Source organism: Rhinolophus sinicus, linkage group LG05, assembly GCF_036562045.2.
Source record: "Rhinolophus sinicus isolate RSC01 linkage group LG05, ASM3656204v1, whole genome shotgun sequence".
Lineage (NCBI taxonomy): Eukaryota > Metazoa > Chordata > Mammalia > Chiroptera > Rhinolophidae > Rhinolophus > Rhinolophus sinicus.
In genome coordinates, this window is record NC_133755.1 from 102,718,287 (window position 1) to 102,738,599 (window position 20,313).

Consider the following 20,313-nt stretch of genomic DNA (forward strand, 5'->3'; position numbering starts at 1 on the left):
CATTCTTTCCTCATAGAGCTGTTGTGATGATTAAACAATATGATCTTTGAAATTTTGTAAAGTATCAATGCATAGATAGCTAGGTAGATAGATATACAATATTAGTATTTTACATACAAATCAATACAATTTACAAATAGTACATAAGAAATGTAAGATTAGAAAAAGATGGAGGCAAATTGATATTTATTCATTTAGTTATACTTGATAAATGCTTCCCATCAATCTGGATCTATATACTAGTTAAGATTTAAAAAAAGTTAAGCCTTTTCCCAAGAGAGCCCTAATTTCGCTATTAGGAAGGTAAAGCCTGGATATTCTTTCCCTAAATATTTCTTGAATATCTTTAAACCACGATGCTGCTCTTGATGACATTTTCTCTTAGGTGACAGCTAGCAACGTATTTAGCTCAACAGGCTATTTGGCATCCACTGAGTATATTTTAGCTGTAAATTGTCATAAGGTCACTTTCTTTTGAATCTATTTTGCTTAGTCACAGGCTATCACTTCTAGTCTCATTTGCAAGTTAAAGTGTTTTCCTGAATGATACAATGAACTGGTAGAATTAGTGATGGGAAACTATGTGGATTAAATAAATCATTTGAATATTACTTAAAACACACAAATACCTTGAAATTAAATCCTCAGAGAATTAATGAACCTCTCCTATTTCTGAGCAATCAAATCAATTCATCACCAACTTTCACTTACCAGTAACTAACCTTTTATATCCCGTGTTAGACATCTTCCTGATAATCCAAATATAACAAATAAACAATTCTTACTGAGAACCTTTATAGAGTTAATGATTCTACAGGGTCTGGTTTTTACTCGTAGTACATAGTATACCAAACTACAGGATTCTTCAAATATAGTTTGGAGTACCGTATTTCTCAAACATCAATATAAGATATGCAATGATTTGTAATTTTCTACAAGCACACATTTGAATTAGCATACACTGTGAAAAGCTGGTGTAAACATTTGTTCATTACCCAATATTGGACACACAGAAATTTTCTGAAGCGGTAAATAATATCTTCTGGTGGACGTGAAGGGAAAATGCAATAGCCTATGAAAGTGATTGTTCTGGACACACAACAGAAGTTCCAGATATATTCAATAGATGAATGTTCTGTATTTGCTGTAAACAGAAAACAGATTTTTAATTTGTAAAGTTATTGCCTTATATGATAAGTTTCACATGATGATTTATGAGAATTTTTGCATCTCAGGACATTATATTTCTTGAAGGTGGTAAGGGGTGGGCTATCTTTTCTTTCTCATGTTGCTGCCTTTTTCATCTTAGCACTTCTAATGGATCTTTCTCACCCTTCTAGCTAAATTCCTTTTCTTTCTAAATCATTTTTTTTCCCTATTCTCATGTTCACCTTCATGCTGGTATTAAGTATAATAAAGTATAAAATGCATTTCAATAGTGTGGATCATCTATAGGACAAGAGATAGTAAAAACAAAAACCCTACATTTTATTTTTATAATCACACTGATTGGGGCAAATTAATACAAAATGCCATTATTAAACAAATAAGTAACCATGACTATTTTTCTACAAATATATTTTTATATTTTATTTTCATTTTTCATTGGAGTTTTATGTGGTTTCACTTAGTATATCTCAACCACCATGAAGACTAAATTCTATACTTAGATACACATAGCTTCCATTTAATCAGTGGTAAGATGCACAAATAAATACACTCAGGCACAACATATACAGTTTAGGGTTATTCAAGACTCACTTTTTGGATGATCCAGGGAAAAGAGATATTTTGAATATTTTGGCTTATGCGTATATAGGTGCTTGGAAATTTATCAGACGTTAAATTAGTACTGATCTTGGAAGTATTCATAGTAAGAGAATTTCTTCTAATTCCTTTTTCCTATCTTGAAGAATGGATTACACATATGCATTTGGTTTCCTCTCAAATTAGTTTACTACAAAACTTGTCATTAGAGTCCGAGGGGACAGTATGGTGCAGGGATTAAGGATGAGGTCTCTGATTATGACTGCCTGGGTTTAAGAGTCCACCCCGCTGCCCAGTGATGTGACCTGAGGTAGGTTATGTCTCCTCTCCCAGGCTCAGTTTTCCCACTTGGAAAATGAGGATACCCTAGAACTTATATCATAGGGTTATTGAGAAAATACATGCAGTCATTACTAAAAATACTTAATATAGTGCTTGACATGTGTTATGCATTCCATTATTGCAAACACATTTCTTCACATTATTATTGAAACAATTGTACAAAATTATTGCTAGTCTTACTTTCATTTTTAAGCCCTGAGTATTTCAATGTGAACAATATATATGCAACATTAGTAAAAGATTATTGTGTATAAGCATATCTTTCAATACCTGTTATTAAGATACCCAATATATGCTTGCTTATGAATATCATGATGAACATGTTTACAACCATGTTCTAAAACCTATATTAGATGAATATTTTAGTAAAAAATAATTTAAAAAATAATTTTAAAATTGATTAGGATACTATAAATCTTTTTATGGATTAAACTAACTTTTATTTAAACATTTGATACACACCATAAAGATATCTTAAAGTAAAACATTTTAGTCAAGCAAAAATAATTTCGGGGAGAATATTAACTAAATTTGCAGGGGATATACGCACCCCTGTATGATTTTACTTTAAATACCTCACAATTCTATGAGTAGGTGCTATTATGACTCCCATTTTACCTAAAAGAAAATTGAAGCTTGAAAAGTTAAAATAACTTTGCTTACACTTTAGAGTATGTAGTATGGTTTAAAGTTTCATAGTGTAATAATGCAACTTTAATCCACACACAAATCAACCTTATGGAAATGACTATTAGTTCACAAAGAAACAAAATTCATCTCACTTCTGAAAATTAAAATTGCATATATGTATATAGCAGAATCCCATTTCAAATGAATAAAGTAACAAGCAGCTGTGGAATGGAGAAAAGAAAGAAGAAAAAGGAGAAAGAAAATCAGAAAAAAAATAGACCAGTCTGTTAACAGAGTTATCTTTGAGGAGTAGGATTATAGACCTTCAATTTTTAGATTACAAATTTACAATATACAGTCTATTTTGTTTTTTTTAATTCTGGGTATTGGTTACTTTTGTAATAAAAAGGGAGACTACATTTATTAACAACCCCCCCCCCAGAAAAAAAAAAAAGCAACCCACAATTCACTGGCAATTCGGCAATATTCTAAGACAACCATTATTTGTACCTGAATGATTTACTCACTAGAAATGAAAAGAAAAAAAAGTCTTTAAAAAAGTTACACCTATTTGTACTTTGTTTGAGGTTATCAGATATAAAAGGATTCCAGAGAAGTTTATCTAATGGAATGTGGTATTACTTATTTTAAAAATTAGGCCTTATTAGAAAGCATGAAGCAGCATACCTAATATTAGTTCTAAATTTTTTATGTATTGGTCAATAAATAAACTTATATTCTTAAATGTCCCAAAGGAAAGTTGAAAAAATTTAAAAATTCAACATTAATTCCATTGTGAAGATTATCTTTATGTAACATGTAAATACACTCTTCCCTGTTTAAAGACATTTAAAACTGGCTTCACCCTATTCACAAATATACACTGATCTTAGTGAATTCCGTAGGTAAGTTTATTTGTTTTTACTTTTGAAGTTTTATATTTTGAAACAGAGAAGTTAGACTAATTGGAGCTATTTTCCCACCTATCGGATTCCCTTATACTTTATAGCTAAGAAATCAAAATTTTGTGACCAGTAGATTATATATAAATGTTAACAGTTGTTATTTCTGTTTTAATTAAATGTGATCTTCTTTTCATACTTTTTGGTTTACAATGGACATGTATTGGTTTCATAATTAACACAGTAAACATATCTTAATATAGGGGCTCTGTTGAATGGATGGAACGGTAGTACTCCTTCCCCTACTCTAGAAATGATAAAAGTATTACAGACTTTGAATTTTTAGATTGCATATTTATTTTATACATTCTAATTTTTTTTAACCCTGAGTATAGATTACTTTCGTAATCCACAAAAAAAGGAGACAGTATATATTAAAAAGAAAATCCTCCCTCTAAAAAATACCAATTCACTGGCAATTCTCCCACATTCTAAAATAACCATTATTTGTACCTGAATGATTTTTGTCTTCTCACATTCCCATGTGCAGTTGGGAAAATGACAGAAGACATTGGGAAAGAAGGGGCAAGGTGTATCAGAGAAGTTTAAAAATGTCCTGATGTTAAAAATGTCAGGTATTAGGTTAGAATATAGGAAATATGGAACACCTGTGTTAGGGCAGACAGAGAATGAGACAGTGGGGAGGGGACATTTTCCTACTTGGTAGAAGTCATCCTTAGAAGCATCGAGGTGTTAGGAAACCTTTGGCTAGTGGTGACATTTGCTTCTAGACAGGATCTAAGAAGAGGATCCCAACTTCTCCACGTGTCTTTTGGAAATCTATCAGTCACTATATCCCACTGTGAAATATGAACCATGGTAGACTAGAAGCTGGAAAGAAATTAGTGTTTAGTAACTTTTTACCAATTCTGTACCTTTTTTGGTAAAGGCAGATAATAAACTAGCTGTTGTGGAAGCATCCAGTGGTGTACAAATCAGACAACCCCCTCTCCTGTTTTCTCAATCTGTCTCACGAGGAAGTGTAAGTAATGGAGATATAAGACGGCATGTAAAGTAGAGTGATCTTTTTCCCTCAGTATAAATGATCTTTTGAATATGAATTAATAAATTCTATGTGAAGAGACTAGAAAATTAAACTTTATGATGGTTGGGAGACTGGTGCCTGGCAGTCAACAAGAACACCTATCTTATTGTTAACTCAGTTACTTTAATAGGGCTCTAGGATGTCCAGAAATGATACACAGGCTATTGTCAACAGGAAATGCTTTGTTTTTAAATATTGAATATTGAATGGTGCCTTCCCTTTGTGTTCTTAACACATGACTGCATGGCTTATATGAAGATATTTCTGGTTTGAAATTAACTCTCATACTTTAAAGCAGAGTTCTGATTTATAGATTGAAGAATGAAAGCCTGAAACTGCTCTCATGCTTATTTAATCATGTATTTTTTCAGTGTCAAGATAGAGTTTAGATTATAAATGAATTCATTTGTTCTGTAGAACTGTGGCCATGCTTTATGACAAATGCAGGATACTTTCATCTAGATTTTTCTATCATGAAATCAGAACTTTTGAAAGTGACAAATTTGAGGAAAGATCAAAGTAAAGATTCACTTCAAGTTATAATATTTTATCCATTTTTTTAGTTACTATTCATCATATTGCTACAGAATAGAAACTATTTTAAGGCTATTTGAGATTTTAGATTCTCTTTTCAATCAGATTCATTAAAAGCTGGGAATCACCATAGCATTCTGGAAAATGTGTGGGTTATCAAACTTCATTTTAAATATTTGTTTTGCTATGTATTAGCAGTGTGACATTAGTTAAACATCTGAATTTCAACTTCCTCTTCTGTCAAATGAGGTTAATTATACTTCCTTTGCAAGCTTGTTGTAAGGATTACAGATGTTTCATGTAAGTTTTTATGTGAAAATGCTAGTACCTTGCCAGGCAAGTATGTTCAGAAAAGAGATGGCATTATCATTATTATTATTATTATTATTATTATTATTATTATTACTCTGTCCTTATACCAAACATAAACCATGTCATTGATTTCATAAATTACCATACAATTGTATATTTTCAATCATTTACTACATAGTTTATTGCAGTAAATATTAAACCTTCACATGGAATCTGCAAGAGTGTCAAACAGATGGAGTTTTCAGTAACAGGCAACCCCTTCATACTGAAAAATGACATTTGATTTTCAGCCAAGTCAGATTACTAATCACTGTTCTCTATTCCCTTTAACACACACACATACATACACACACACACACACACACACACACACACACACACACAACCTATAAGCTTCTATATTACATTAACCAAAAAACACAAAGATAGATAGAGAATGGTACATAATTAAAGGATTACTTTTTAAAGGAACATCTGTGGTTTTCAAAGTACCAGTCTATATATTTTTAAGTGAAGGACTAAAGGGACAAAAGTAATATTTTAATAATATAGATGAAAAAACAATTTCCTTTAAGAGAATTAATGAGAACCTTTAATATGTCTTTCTGTTCCAAATTTACTTAAAAACTATTAGTATTTCATTTTACTAAACTAAATGACCTTAGTTCCATTAATATACTGAAAGTAATAAGTATTTAAATATTACAAATACAACCTAACATCACTATTTTGTTTCTTGATTGGCATCAAGTTGATTCTGATTTACTCATACTTGAATGTAGTAAAACTTTTTGCTAGATAAATATATGCAGACACAATAATTACTTATTTATTACTTATTAATGTTATTATTACTATTTTAAGTACTTTGTTTAGTGCCCTAACCTTTGGTGTTTCAGTGAGGTCCTTGTTGTTGTAGGGTCATCAGTGCACCGAGTTACAGCGTTGTCTGATAGAACGTATGGCGCTTGCACACAGATAGCTTCAAGTACACCTGGGTGGAATGCACTGAAATTTTAAAACCTTAATTTGTCGTGCGAGTTTGCATGACTTGCACAGGTGAAATGTCAGACGTGAGAATGTTTGTACTGGCAAGATAACTTCTGCAGCACTTTGAAATTAGTAAGGGCAGACATGACATCATGAAGGGATCCAAATGGGACCCAGCATCACAGTCCGATGCCGACAAGAGAAGGAACCCTCTGGCTGGGCAGACGTACATTAATTAGGGCCACTCGGAGCAGTTTTTATTCTATCAAAGGTTTCTGCTGAGAGGCCACTGACTTAGGGAAATTCTCATTCCCTTTTGCCTGAGAAGCCGACTGTATTCCCGTCTGAGTGTTGTAAGAGTCGGACAAGTTACGTAATAAATGACTGCAATGTACATATAATGATATTTTTCTATACCTCAACTTGATTTCAATCTCAAGTCCTCATACTGCCAGGCAAAAAAAAAAAAAATAATCTCAGCCAATTCAGAGGAATTTTGGTCAGGACTTCCTCCGTCAACTCAGGGATTTATTCCCCACCCACCCCACCCCCTTTTTTTCCTAGTTGGATTTCAGTTTTGCAGGTGTTGGTGGCAGGGAGCAGCTGATCTCCCCTTTCCATGTTTTAGCCACTGATAACCTGCATCCTGGCGAGTGAGGGTCCATGTGGAGGCTACTGCGCCCCGTCCTGCCTCCTGCAGAGGTGGCTGTGTGTGCGCCTCTCTCTGTCTCACCTGCTGCACTCTCGCCAGCGTGGAGAAACATTCTTCTACAGGACTGTACCTGCAACACACTGATGTGGGCAACTCTGTGAAGCTTGCTGCCTCCCCAGGCTCCACTTTAGACAAAGGTCCCCTCTGCGTTCCAAAACGATCTAAGGCTTTTATTGGATAATTGATACAGTGTACAGACTTTGTAGTTAAGGCCACTCTAATGTCTTCCACTAATATCTTAGTTATTGCTGCCTCATAAGCTTTCTTCTCAGTCTGGACAATAATTAACTTGTAGATGTGTGGAGGCAGGTGGATGGAAGGGAGACATTATTCACTCATTCATTCATTTATTCATTCATTCATTCATGGATGGGAGTCTTTTAAATCTGTTAACACGTAAACTTTATGTGCTACTTAAAGCCTACTCAAAATGCACGCTTTTGAAACTCCAAATCCCTTTTCTTACAAATCATTATTTTTGAGCTTTAAAAAGTCTTACTTTTAAACTGAACAGCCAAGAATGTTCTCTTCTCTTGTTTAGCACTAGTGTTTCTACTGTGATAGCCCTGCCCTGAGTTAATGAATTTGAGGATAATAGTCTGAATAGAGAGAGAGCCACTGGGTTATAAAACAACAACAGCAACAATAAAGTAATTACAAAAAACATTGATTAATATATCAAAATGGTAATAAGTTGTGACTGGTTTTGCTTTCCTTGCTTTACAAAAACAAGCAAATTGTTTGAAAGGATCAAAGGAGAAAAAAACACAGGATATCTGGATTAGAGATTTTTTTCTCCCTTTGGTTTATAAAAACTAACTTTTTAAAAGAGTCAAACAAGATACGGAATGTCTGATAAAATTTCTCTAACTTTTGATCTTTGATTTGCAGCTTAACAAAGGGACTTGATTGAGGCATATACGGTATTAAATAGTTTTTTTTTAACGATTTTAATTGTAGAAAAACTATCTCAGATGAAGAGGCAAGAGTGACTATAAAGTTGACTAAATGTGAGGTTTGTATTGGTTACTTGCTGTGATTTCCTTGGAGGAATAGTTCTGATTCTTTACTTCAGACCTACAGCAGCTTCCTTTTATTTTTCCAATAAAATCTGAACAATTGAACACAGTACATGGGGGCAGCCAGGACCTACCTGACTGGACCCCACCTCTTCAGGCTTGGCTTCCGCTCTGTGCCTTCATGAATCTGGCTATCAGGGTCCATTGACCTCCATTCCTTTCAAAGTTTTCCTGAACTTTCGGGACCCCATAAATTGATGCATCCTGTTCCCTTCACCAAGTGACACTCACTCCCTCATCAACGAACAGGCTCTCCCTTTCACCCCATGGTTCCCTCAGTCTCTGCCCTACTTCTGCTCCTAAGGAATCTCTCCTACTTCTTCTGTGACACTTTTTTAAGGCTACACTGTGTTGCAGATATTTGGATATTTGTGTAGTAGAAAAAGCACCAGGCCCAGAAGGAGAAGACTTGGGTTTTACCCTGTTTCAAGTATCATGAAAAAGCCATTTCAATTCTATGTATGTCAGGTCAGTCTGTGGATTCCGTAACTGCCTTTGCATTGTTTTCAGTGTGAGTTTTTTGGCTAAAGTTTTGAACGCCTTGTGTACAGAAATCACCTCTCAATTTCCAATAGTGCTTTGTATTCAGTAAATATTTGCTGAATCAAATAGAATTTGCTAAATCCAGTGGGATAAATAGGGAAAATCATGGTAAGTTTAATTACTTTATTTGATTAAGTAAATGTTAATGTTAATAAATATTATCTCATTGACAAGGGGTAGGTGAGGGGTTGGTTGTGGGCCTCCCTTTCCCATCCCTCCATCTCAGCCAACAATTGTGATTTCCTTCTCTTATATCTGCAGAGCAAAAGTTTTTAATATTCTTTCTTTGTATAGTTAAGGAGATATATAGTAGTTCATAGCAAAGAAAAGGGCTGGATATTATCTACTAATTCATATTTCACTTGACAAGCTTCTGAATAAGCTCAGAAAGCTTTGCCAGGTAAATACCAAGTCAGATCACTTTATTTCAAAGAAGATAAAAATAACTCAGTTCCTTGATAACAATCTGAACCTTTTCAGTAATTCAACAAGTGGCATTTGGTGTTGTAGCTCACTGCCGTGGGTTCATTTTGGTAAAGATGATCTATTTTAGAGAAAATAAAAAATAAGCTTACCTTTATCCTTCTTAGCCCATCACTTCTGCTGTTCAATTACGTGCTCTTTGCTTGTGTGTACCTGAAATAGTGAGAAAGAATAAAAAAAAAAGAAAATTAAATATAACTCAATAGCATTTTGTGAAAGGCAAATATTTACAATTTTAATTGTTGACAGACACACACAATTCATAAAACTATTAGCAACAAAACTATATGCAACTTCAGCTGTAAAAACTGAACAGCAATATGCCTAAACTGATTCGCAGCAAAAAAAGTAAACCAATCACATTGAAAAAAGCCACCATAAACCAAAAAACTGTATTTAAAAGATTAACAGTTTTGGCATTCATCCCTACCATCCAGTCTTTCACTTTCTTTTTGTCCATCAAAATTTAGCTTTCGTTTGATGTTAGCAAGAGTTGCATTACTATTATTGTTAATTTTAGTTCTGTTTATTACCTTGAGGGTTATATATTGTAAAATAATTTTGGTGCCCCTAGTTAATGTTAATTAGTTGTTTTAATAACCTAGACCTATTTGTTATGTTTTTGTAGGTTTACTTTTTTAACTATCAGGAACTTATTAACTGAGAATATTTAACATTACTGTTGCATAGGCAAAATTACAGAGTTACTATTAGTGTTACCTGTTTAACGTTTAGTCATCCTTTGAGTCCTGCGACATATTTCCTTAATAATCATCAGCCATCAAGTGTGATAGTCTCAAAAGAAATATCGGCCCTGTAAACTGCCTTCAAGGGCGGTGATATTTAGCACTGAAAATTACAAATAAAGTTTTTGAGGTTGAATAGCAGCAACTGGCCAGTGACACTGATGATTTGTTTGTCAAAACAAACTGTTATAAACTACGCAAATGAAGTCCACGCACTCCTTTGAGTGAAAACAATAAAGTGAATCTACGCAATGCTTACATGTTGGATGGGATACTTAATGTGCGGGGAAACTCAAAGGTTGAAGAACTAGGCATTTAGACAGTGGTAAGTGGTAATCTTACCTCTTTATACTCCATTACTCTTTCTCAGGAGAGACATGCTAATGCAAACAAGTCAATCAGAGTTTGTGTTTAGCAAGATAAAGCTTAGAGGATAGTTTAAAATCCATTTGTTATTCTAAATCCATTTTTTTCCATTAACATATTATACATTAGTGTTTACTAACCATGATTCATGTAACAGTTTAGTTTGCTAACTTTTAAATTATTTAACAACCATAAGTTATTAATACATTTTTTAAGTATTACACAAATATCTTAAAACAGGCTTGGGTTCATTTCTGTAATTTTTAAATAGAAAACATTTTAGGCATCTCTTGAAGAAGAAATAAAGCAGGCATTTAAAGCTAGAAAACAAGTAATTCCAAATTTAATTTTTACAAAAGTTTTCAGCTTTACTGACAAATTATGGCAAACATATTTGACAAATTGTGGTTTCCTATTTAGAGAAGCTTACACATGGAACTTTATGTGTGTGTGTGTGTGGTTTTTTTTCCCCCTTTTTAACAAATACAGGTTAAAACACTGAACAAATTCAGTTAGCTTCGTACATACAGTAGCTGCTTATTTTCAACCTCATTAAAACAGCATTTAAAATTAAATGTACAAACTTAATATCAAACATCTTCATTTAACTAACAGATTTTAAAAGGCAGGTTAAAACATCTTATTTACAACTGTATTACCACCTAGTTCAAAAAATCATATTACAGTCTTTTAGCAAAGTTTTTGCTAGTTGACTGAGACTCAAAATCTGTTAAGAGATTCTTGCTCTTTCTTAAAAAAAAAAAGAAAAAAAAAAAAAAGATTACACACAACAATGAAAACAACCAAGAGAATATCATCCTACTGAATGATTTATAGACAATGCTTGCCATGTCTCTTTTAGTCCGTTTTGTAAAATAATACTAGTGTCAATGTCATGCCAACAGTATAGGGGAAGTACAAGAAATATATGGGAGTAATCATGAGCAGTTATCCCTAGAATAGGGAAGACAAAAAAACAAAAAATGACTATTACTTGTATTGTTGCTGTTTATGTGGAGACCACAGGCTATGAATTGTCTTTGAGGTGAGGTCACAGTGGGGAGGACCTTCAATATCTACCATAGGGGTGCTCCCTGAACACCCCTCTGGCTGACCTTGGCGGTGGCGCCTTCAGGCTGGAGCGGGCCGTGGACCATTCTTCTGGTGCTATGAACAAGAGAAAGACAATAACATTCACATGGCTTCACAGTTATCAGAAACAGTTATTTAAGACACAGTAGTCTCAGAAAGAAAAGGAAATAAAAGATCTCAACACTGATGGCTCAAGCCTTACTGCATTTTCCACATGATGAGATCATCCCCCAAAAGGATATATGTCGAAATGCAGCCACTTAGATAAACTTGTTCACTGTTCAAAAAGAGACAGTTCTTAGATAACCCCATATCTACTATGTGTGAAATTTCTATGCCACAAATAGAGGAGTATCAATGCGAACTACTCCATATTTAATCCTTTATACAGACTCCTAAAAGAAATTGGATACAGAAAACCAGTGGTTCTTAGGCCTTGATTAACTTGAGAATCACCAAGGAATCTTCAAATGAATGACAAAACAAAAAATGACCAATGCCTGTTCTCTAGCTCTCAAACCAAATGACTAGAAAACTCCACAGGGTGGGACCTAGGTTCTGGCATTTTTCAAATGCTTCCCTAGAAGATTCTTATGTGGCACGTGGTTGAGATCCCTTGTGCAAAACAAAATTGGTCAGACTTAAGCAAGATATGGAGTAGAGCAAATTTTAAGTAGAAAAATCAGTAAAGAAAAACAATATATTAGTTTTTCCAAATAAACAAGTTGGAAATAAAGAGGTGTTAGCACACTAGGAAAATTTCTTATTTACCTGTTAATCAGACTACCAGTAACCTCAATGTTTTGGAACCTAGCCAAAACCCAAACTTTTGAGTTTTATGGCAAATAGCATTTATAAAGTTTATGCCCCCAGAAGAGAAACACAGCCCTCCTTCAAAGGGCCACGGACTTAATATTGGCTTTATGATGACTTGATACCAGAACCTAGGTTATCTGGGTCTTTCAATGAGAATTTAGTTCTTCAGTAGAGAACAGATTTTATTCATGGGACTACAGTGGGAGGAAGTACGGACATAAGAAAAGGGGTTACTGGAGACACATTGCCGTGGATAGCTGATATCAAAGGTGGTGGTAATGACAATATCAAATGGAAAATCCCTGCAGACTGAGGCCAACTGATGTAGAGTATATGCCCCCTAAAAATATCTCTAGACACGCAAACTGACCAATAAAACCTTTATTTATGCTTAAAAAAAAGAATATCTCTGGCAAAAACAATAAGAAAAAATTCAATTGCACTTACTATAAGGCAAGGGCTAATGATCTACAATATAGAAAAATGATCAAAAGTTTATCAATGTAGAAACTAATAGCACTTAAATGAGTAAACATGAGGTTTCTGAGAATATCCTTTATTATAAATCATATCTGGTGATACATGGAAAATGATATTTCCTTCACTATTTAATGAACATACTTATGTTTATTTCATTATGTGATAGGACATAAAATAGAAGTGAGAACCAAAATAAATATGACAAATATTACCTTTACCCAGAATACAGACCTACCTAGACCAGGGGTTGGTGAACTATGGCCTGTGAGCAAAATGCGGCCAGCTGCCTGTCACAGGCATGTTACAGCATGTCACAGGCATGTCACAGCATGTCACAGCCATGCTGATTTCCAAACACGGTCTATGGCTGCTTTCACTCTCCAAAGGCAGAGATGAGTAATGTGACAGAGACCCTGCTGCCTGCAAAGCCTAAAATATTTACACTGTGATCTTTTACACCAAAGGTTTACAGACTCCTGCTCTAGATCCTATTGTCTTTTTTTTTTTTTTTGAGTGGGAGATTGTAGATGTTGGTATTTCTGATGTGATCCCTTAAGGTCAGGAATGTACCCCTGAGCTTCCAGAATTTCTCAACATAGACATTTTAGAGCAGAATTTTATGTGAGTACTTGTTTGCAATTAAACAAACTTTCTTTGATGTACTACAAAGGAAAATGGACTTTTGCTACAAGTTTGAAAATGCCTTCTAAGCCTTATGTAATATAAATTTTATACTGAGTAATGCTGAGCAAAACAAGTCAGACAGAAAAAGCAGAGAACCATGTGATTTCACTGATATGTGGTATATAAACCAAAAACAACAAAAGAACAAGACAAACAAATGAGAAACAGAAACTCATAGACACAGACAATAGTTTAGTGGTTGCCAGAGGGTAACGGGGGCGGGGGGTGGGGGGTGGGAGATGAGGGTAAGGGGGATCGAATATATGGTGATGGAAGGAGAACTGACTCTGGGTGATGAACACACAATGGGATATATAGATGATGTAATACAGAATTGTACACCTGAAATCTATGTAATTTTACTAACAATTGTCACCCCAATAAATTTAATAAAAAAAAAAAAAAAAAAAAAAAAAAAAAGAAAAGTAACCTCTAAAAAAAAAAAAAAATTTTATACTGTCTGTGAATAATCAAGAATACATCAATGTCCTTCTCCTCTAGTGATCAACTCTATTCCAATTTATTATTGTTTTTAACAAAGGGAATGTACCCCTTTTTTGCTCCATTTGTTCTAGGGTGTTAGAGATCCCTGGGTTGCAGTCTATGGGTTTAGGAGCTGAAACAACATAGCTTTCAAGATTTCCCAGGGAATGGAAGTTCTGGATCCTTTCTCAGATGCTGAATATTCCTGGTAGGTTCTGTAAAATAGTGAAACAACCACGACCAGAGGGACAGCAATACCTTCTTCATCTACCCCCAGATTTGCCAGAACTTTAAAACTGGAATAATCCTGGGAATTTGCCACAGAAAACGTAAGTGTTTAATAACAGCTCATTGATTTGGTTTCACTGTATACTTAAGCTGTCGACAGTTAATTTGTGGACTTAAAACCTTAGATTTCTTAACTTGTTAGCCAATATTAAAATGGAAAGTGTCACTGTTCACTGTTCTATCTGTAGTGACTGGAAAAAAATACAATGCCTCGTAGGGGGTTGAATACAACGAATGACTGTAAGAATGAATGATTAACTCTAAGAACTATGAAGCAGAAAGAGCTCCCTGTGATAAACTTGAAAACAGTAACAATTGAGCTGAAGAAATTCAACATTAATTTTGAAAGCTCTATAACGAGAAATCTTATATATTTGTTATGGAGTTGAAGTCAGATTTCTTACTGTAGAGGGTTAATTAGCTGAGTACCAAAAATATTCACTATTGGATTCAATGAAACAATCATAGTGGAATTCCACTACAAAAAAAGGTAAAAACGTTATGGTTCATTGCACAAAAATGTGCTCTTTTATAATTCTGTTTGTATGGGAATTGACACTATTGTTCTTTCCTCCTTGAAAAGGCTAGGAAAATGGGAAATACTATTAGTCTTCCATAATTGTAACAAGAAAGACATATGAATTCATACCCAAGCAAAGTGAGTTTTAGATTTCCTAGGACTCCTTACCATTAGCAGAGAAGTCAAGGATTTATTCACTTAATTCAGATCTTCAGTTCATTGTTTACATATTCTCTATAATAATAGTGAATTGAGATCAAGAAAATATTTTTTCTATTTGTGCCAAATTTCCTTGGTCTCTATTTTCTCTAATATTATAATGTTTATATACAGTACAGCCACACATTTACAATCTCCATATGATAATATAAGCCAGCATCTCTCAGTGAAGTGATGGTCTTTGATCTGGATTGGAGAGCACTGATTCAATGAATATTTTTTCTTTGTCATCATATAGTGTGCAATTGAGCCTTATATGGTCAGCTAATCACCTCATTGCTCACCAGAACCTCTTGGATTTCTTTATTATAAGGATCAGAGATAGAAGTGATTCTTAAAAATATAAGGAATTCTAACTTGAGTCCACCATGGAAAGTTACACATGGAAAACACCCAAACATATGGTCCTCATGGTGGGAATTCTCCAAAGTTTGAAGTTATAAAGGCCCAGGAATGGCCTTGGAATTTCCATGTTTTCTTGGGGTTCTCTTTTCAGCAAACAAGGTAGATTTAAAGTATTTTATAGCTTCACACAAATTTTGGAGTCTTGGCCAATTGCTTCTATTTCCATGAGGTGGTCTAGAATGTCATTAAAAAAAAATCATTGCAGACAATGAAATTTAGAGATAATCTTTCTGTGTCCTTCTGGAAAATGATAAAGGAAGCAAGATGCTCTCAATATGAGGATCATTGTCATATCAGAAGTATTAGCTAGACTATGCATGTGAATCAAGCAAATAAATTATTACTTAGAAAAGGTACAAAATAACTGTCTGCCAGTTGAAATTACTGGAATGGTTTACAGAATTGTGGATCTGGAAATAGCAAATGAGGATATGACAGACATAGCTTAAGTGACTTGATCATATTCCCAACATTTCTAGACTTCTCAATTAGATTTTAATGTACCATATAGTACATGAAATAAGAAGGAAAGGGGGCAAATGAAGCATTCATTAAATAAATTGTTTGCTTTTTTTCTTTACCAAAGATCTCATATATGCCAGTCACTATACTTACCCCTGCATCTGAGGATAGTTTAAGGGGCCTCAAGGAGATCACAGAACACAGCTAACATAAAATTTCATTGATTATAATTGATATTTGAAGAAAATGCTGGAGAAAGCCTAAATAAGGGAGCTACTAACTTCTATCATTCAAATGAACTTGGATTGAACTCCATCATTTATTCTGTTTTTTGTTTTTTTTTTTTTCCCGCAAAGAAGTAATATTCTGAGCAAACATGGAGCATAATTAAGAATTGAGATGCTGTTTAACCTATGTAAGATAACTCACTGTCTTTAAAGATTTTCCTGTATCAATTATTTTGTATCATCTGGCCTTGTTTCTTAAACGGGATTCTAAGATCTATGAGAAAAGATACCTTCTAAGTTAGCAGATGCCTTCTAAGCCTTATGTAATATAAATTTTATACTGAGTAATGCTGAGCAAAACAAGTCAGACAGAAAAAGCAGAGAACCATGTGATTTCACTGATATGTGGTATATAAACCAAAAACAACAAAAGAACAAGACAAACAAATGAGAAATAGAAACTCATAGACACAGACAATAGTTTAGTGGTTGCCAGAGGGTAACGGGGGCGGGGGGTGGGAGGGTGGGAGATGAGGGTAAGGGGGATCGAATATATGGTGATGGAAGGAGAACTGACTCTGGGTGATGAACACACAATGGGATATATAGATGATGTAATACAGAATTGTACACCTGAAATCTATGTAATTTTACTAACAATTGTCACCCCAATAAATTTAATAAAAAAAAGAAAAAAAAAAAAGAAAAGTAACCTCTAAAAAAAAAAAAAATTTTATACTGTCTGTGAATAATCAAGAATACATCAATGTCCTTCTCCTCTAGTGATCAACTCTATTCCAATTTCTTATTGTTTTTAACAAAGGGAATGTACCCCTTTTTTGCTCCATTTGTTCTAGGGTGTGAGAGATCCCTGGGTTGCAGTCTATGGGTTTAGGAGCTGAAACAACATAGCTTTCAAGATTTCCCAGGGAATGGAAGTTCTGGATCCTTTCTCAGATGCTGAATATTCCTGGTAGGTTCTGTAAAATAGTGAAACAACCACGACCAGAGGGACAGCAATACCTTCTTCATCTACCCCCAGATTTGCCAGAACTTTAAAACTGGAATAATCCTGGGAATTTGCCACAGAAAACGTAAGTGTTTAATAACAGCTCATTGATTTGGTTTCACTGTATACTTAAGCTGTCGACAGTTAATTTGTGGACTTAAAACCTTAGATTTCTTAACTTGTTAGCCAATATTAAAATGGAAAGTGTCACTGTTCACTATTCTATCTGTAGTGACTGGAAAAAAATACAATGCCTCGTAGGGGGTTGAATACAACGAATGACTGTAAGAATGAATGATTAACTCTAAGAACTATGAAGCAGAAAGAGCTCCCTGTGATAAACTTGAAAACAGTAACAATTGAGCTGAAGAAATTCAACATTAATTTTGAAAGCTCTATAACGAGAAATCTTATATATTTGTTATGGAGTTGAAGTCAGATTTCTTACTGTAGAGGGTTAATTAGCTGAGTACCAAAAGTATTCACTATTGGATTCAATGAAACAATCATAGTGGAATTCCACTACAAAAAAAGGTAAAAACATTATGGTTCATTGCACAAAAATGTGCTCTTTTATAATTCTGTTTGTATGGGAATTGACACTATTGTTCTTTCCTCCTTGAAAAGGCTAGGAAAATGGGAAATACTATTAGTCTTCCATAATTGTAACAAGAAAGACATATGAATTCATACCCAAGCAAAGTGAGTTTTAGATTTCCTAGGACTCCTTACCATTAGCAGAGAAGTCAAGGATTTATTCACTTAATTCAGATCTTCAGTTCATTGTTTACATATTCTCTATAATAATAGTGAATTGAGATCAAGAAAATATTTTTTCTATTTGTGCCAAATTTCCTTGGTCTCTATTTTCTCTAATATTATAATGTTTATATACAGTACAGCCACACATTTACAATCTCCATATGATAATATAAGCCAGCATCTCTCAGTGAAGTGATGGTCTTTGATCTGGATTGGAGAGCACTGATTCAATGAATATTTTTTCTTTGTCATCATATAGTGTGCAATTGAGCCTTATATGGTCAGCTAATCACCTCATTGCTCACCAGAACCTCTTGGATTTCTTTATTATAAGGATCAGAGATAGAAGTGATTCTTAAAAATATAAGGAATTCTAACTTGAGTCCACCATGGAAAGTTACACATGGAAAACACCCAAACATATGGTCCTCATGGTGGGAATTCTCCAAAGTTTGAAGTTATAAAGGCCCAGGAATGGCCTTGGAATTTCCATGTTTTCTTGGGGTTCTCTTTTCAGCAAACAAGGTAGATTTAAAGTATTTTATAGCTTCACGCAAATTTTGGAGTCTTGGCCAATTGCTTCTATTTCCATGAGGTGGTCTAGAATGTCATTAAAAAAAAAATCATTGCAGACAATGAAATTTAGAGATAATCTTTCTGTGTCCTTCTGGAAAATGATAAAGGAAGCAAGATGCTCTCAATATGAGGATCATTGTCATATCAGAAGTATTAGCTAGACTATGCATGTGAATCAAGCAAATAAATTATTACTTAGAAAAGGTACAAAATAACTGTCTGCCAGTTGAAATTACTGGAATGGTTTACAGAATTGTGGATCTGGAAATAGCAAATGAGGATATGACAGACATAGCTTAAGTGACTTGATCATATTCCCAACATTTCTAGACTTCTCAATTAGATTTTAATGTACCATATAGTACATGAAATAAGAAGGAAAGGGGGCAAATGAAGCATTCATTAAATAAATTGTTTGCTTTTTTTCTTTACCAAAGATCTCATATATGCCAGTCACTATACTTACCCCTGCATCTGAGGATAGTTTAAGGGGCCTCAAGGAGATCACAGAACACAGCTAACATAAAATTTCATTGATTATAATTGATATTTGAAGAAAATGCTGGAGAAAGCCTAAATAAGGGAGCTACTAACTTCTATCATTCAAATGAACTTGGATTGAACTCCATCATTTATTCTGGTTTTTTTTTTTTTTTTTTCCCGCAAAGAAGTAATATTCTGAGCAAACATGGAGCATAATTAAGAATTGAGATGCTGTTTAACCTATGTAAGATAACTCACTGTCTTTAAAGATTTTCCTGTATCAATTATTTTGTATCATCTGGCCTTGTTTCTTAAACGGGATTCTAAGATCTATGAGAAAAGATACCTTCTAAGTTAGCAGATGCCTAGTAAGAATACCATAAATGCCTGTAAGCTACATACAAGTGATATTACTAACTAAAAAGGAATTTTAAAATCAATTATGCAAAATAAGTAAAACAAGACTCTTATTCAGAAACACATTGTTAGCAATTAGGTTATAGTGTTGCATATATTTGAAATATATCAGTGTTTCTTTTAAAAATTACTCCACCTCTCTTTTTTTTAACTCACACTGATTATTCTACCCAGTTGAGTCAAGTGTCACAGAATGCCATAGCGTACATCTCCATTACATGCTCATAAGAATCATTGAGGAACATTTTACTTTGATAAAGGGGTGTAAATTACCCTGGTAACTCTTCTTCTGCATTAAAAGTTACTCTAGTGACTTAAAAAGCTTCTGCATCTCAAATACTCTGCTCTCAGCAGAATCAGGCCTATTAAGTGGTGCTCATTTCTCAGTGTGCTCTCATTCCTGCCATGGGGCCAGGTACTTTGGGAGCATTCAGAGTCGGAAAGAAAAATCTGGATGATTTTTAAAGTTGCAAAACCATGTTGTATGATTGTTCCAGAGATACTATAAATGTTTAGATTTGTGGGGCGGGGGGAATGAAGTATAGGAACAAGGCACCAATTGAGGAAAAGTCAGCGTTATTTAAGTGCTTGGAAAGTAACCTTTTAATGTTTATCTTCCTAGAAGTAGATTTAAAATGCCACCTTCAGAGTAAATTAACTTTCAGTCAGTTCAGAAAGGATACAGGAAATCATAGAGATTATTGAGGCACAGCTCTTATGTTCACCTAGACCAACATAGCTAGTTGTTTATGTTTCTGAGATCAGAAAAGGAATCTCAAAAATAATTTATTTTACAAGGTATTGAGTACGTATTTGAAGTAATGATGACTGAAAACTTCCCTAATCTGGTGAAGGAAATAGACATACAAGCCCAGGAAG

At 34.1% G+C, this 20,313-nt stretch overlaps 1 protein-coding gene across 1 annotated transcript in view; it reads right to left on the reverse strand.

Annotated features, from left to right (window-relative positions):
- Nucleotides 1-11,601: 11,601 nt before the first annotated feature.
- The window catches only part of KHDRBS2 (KH RNA binding domain containing, signal transduction associated 2), a 400,827-nt gene continuing 392,115 nt past the window's right edge, over nt 11,602-20,313 (reverse strand). Inside the window, exon 8 of the mRNA XM_074333143.1 lies at nt 11,602-11,678. The gene's annotated coding sequence lies outside the window, so the exon portion shown is untranslated. The remainder of the gene's footprint in view (nt 11,679-20,313) is intronic.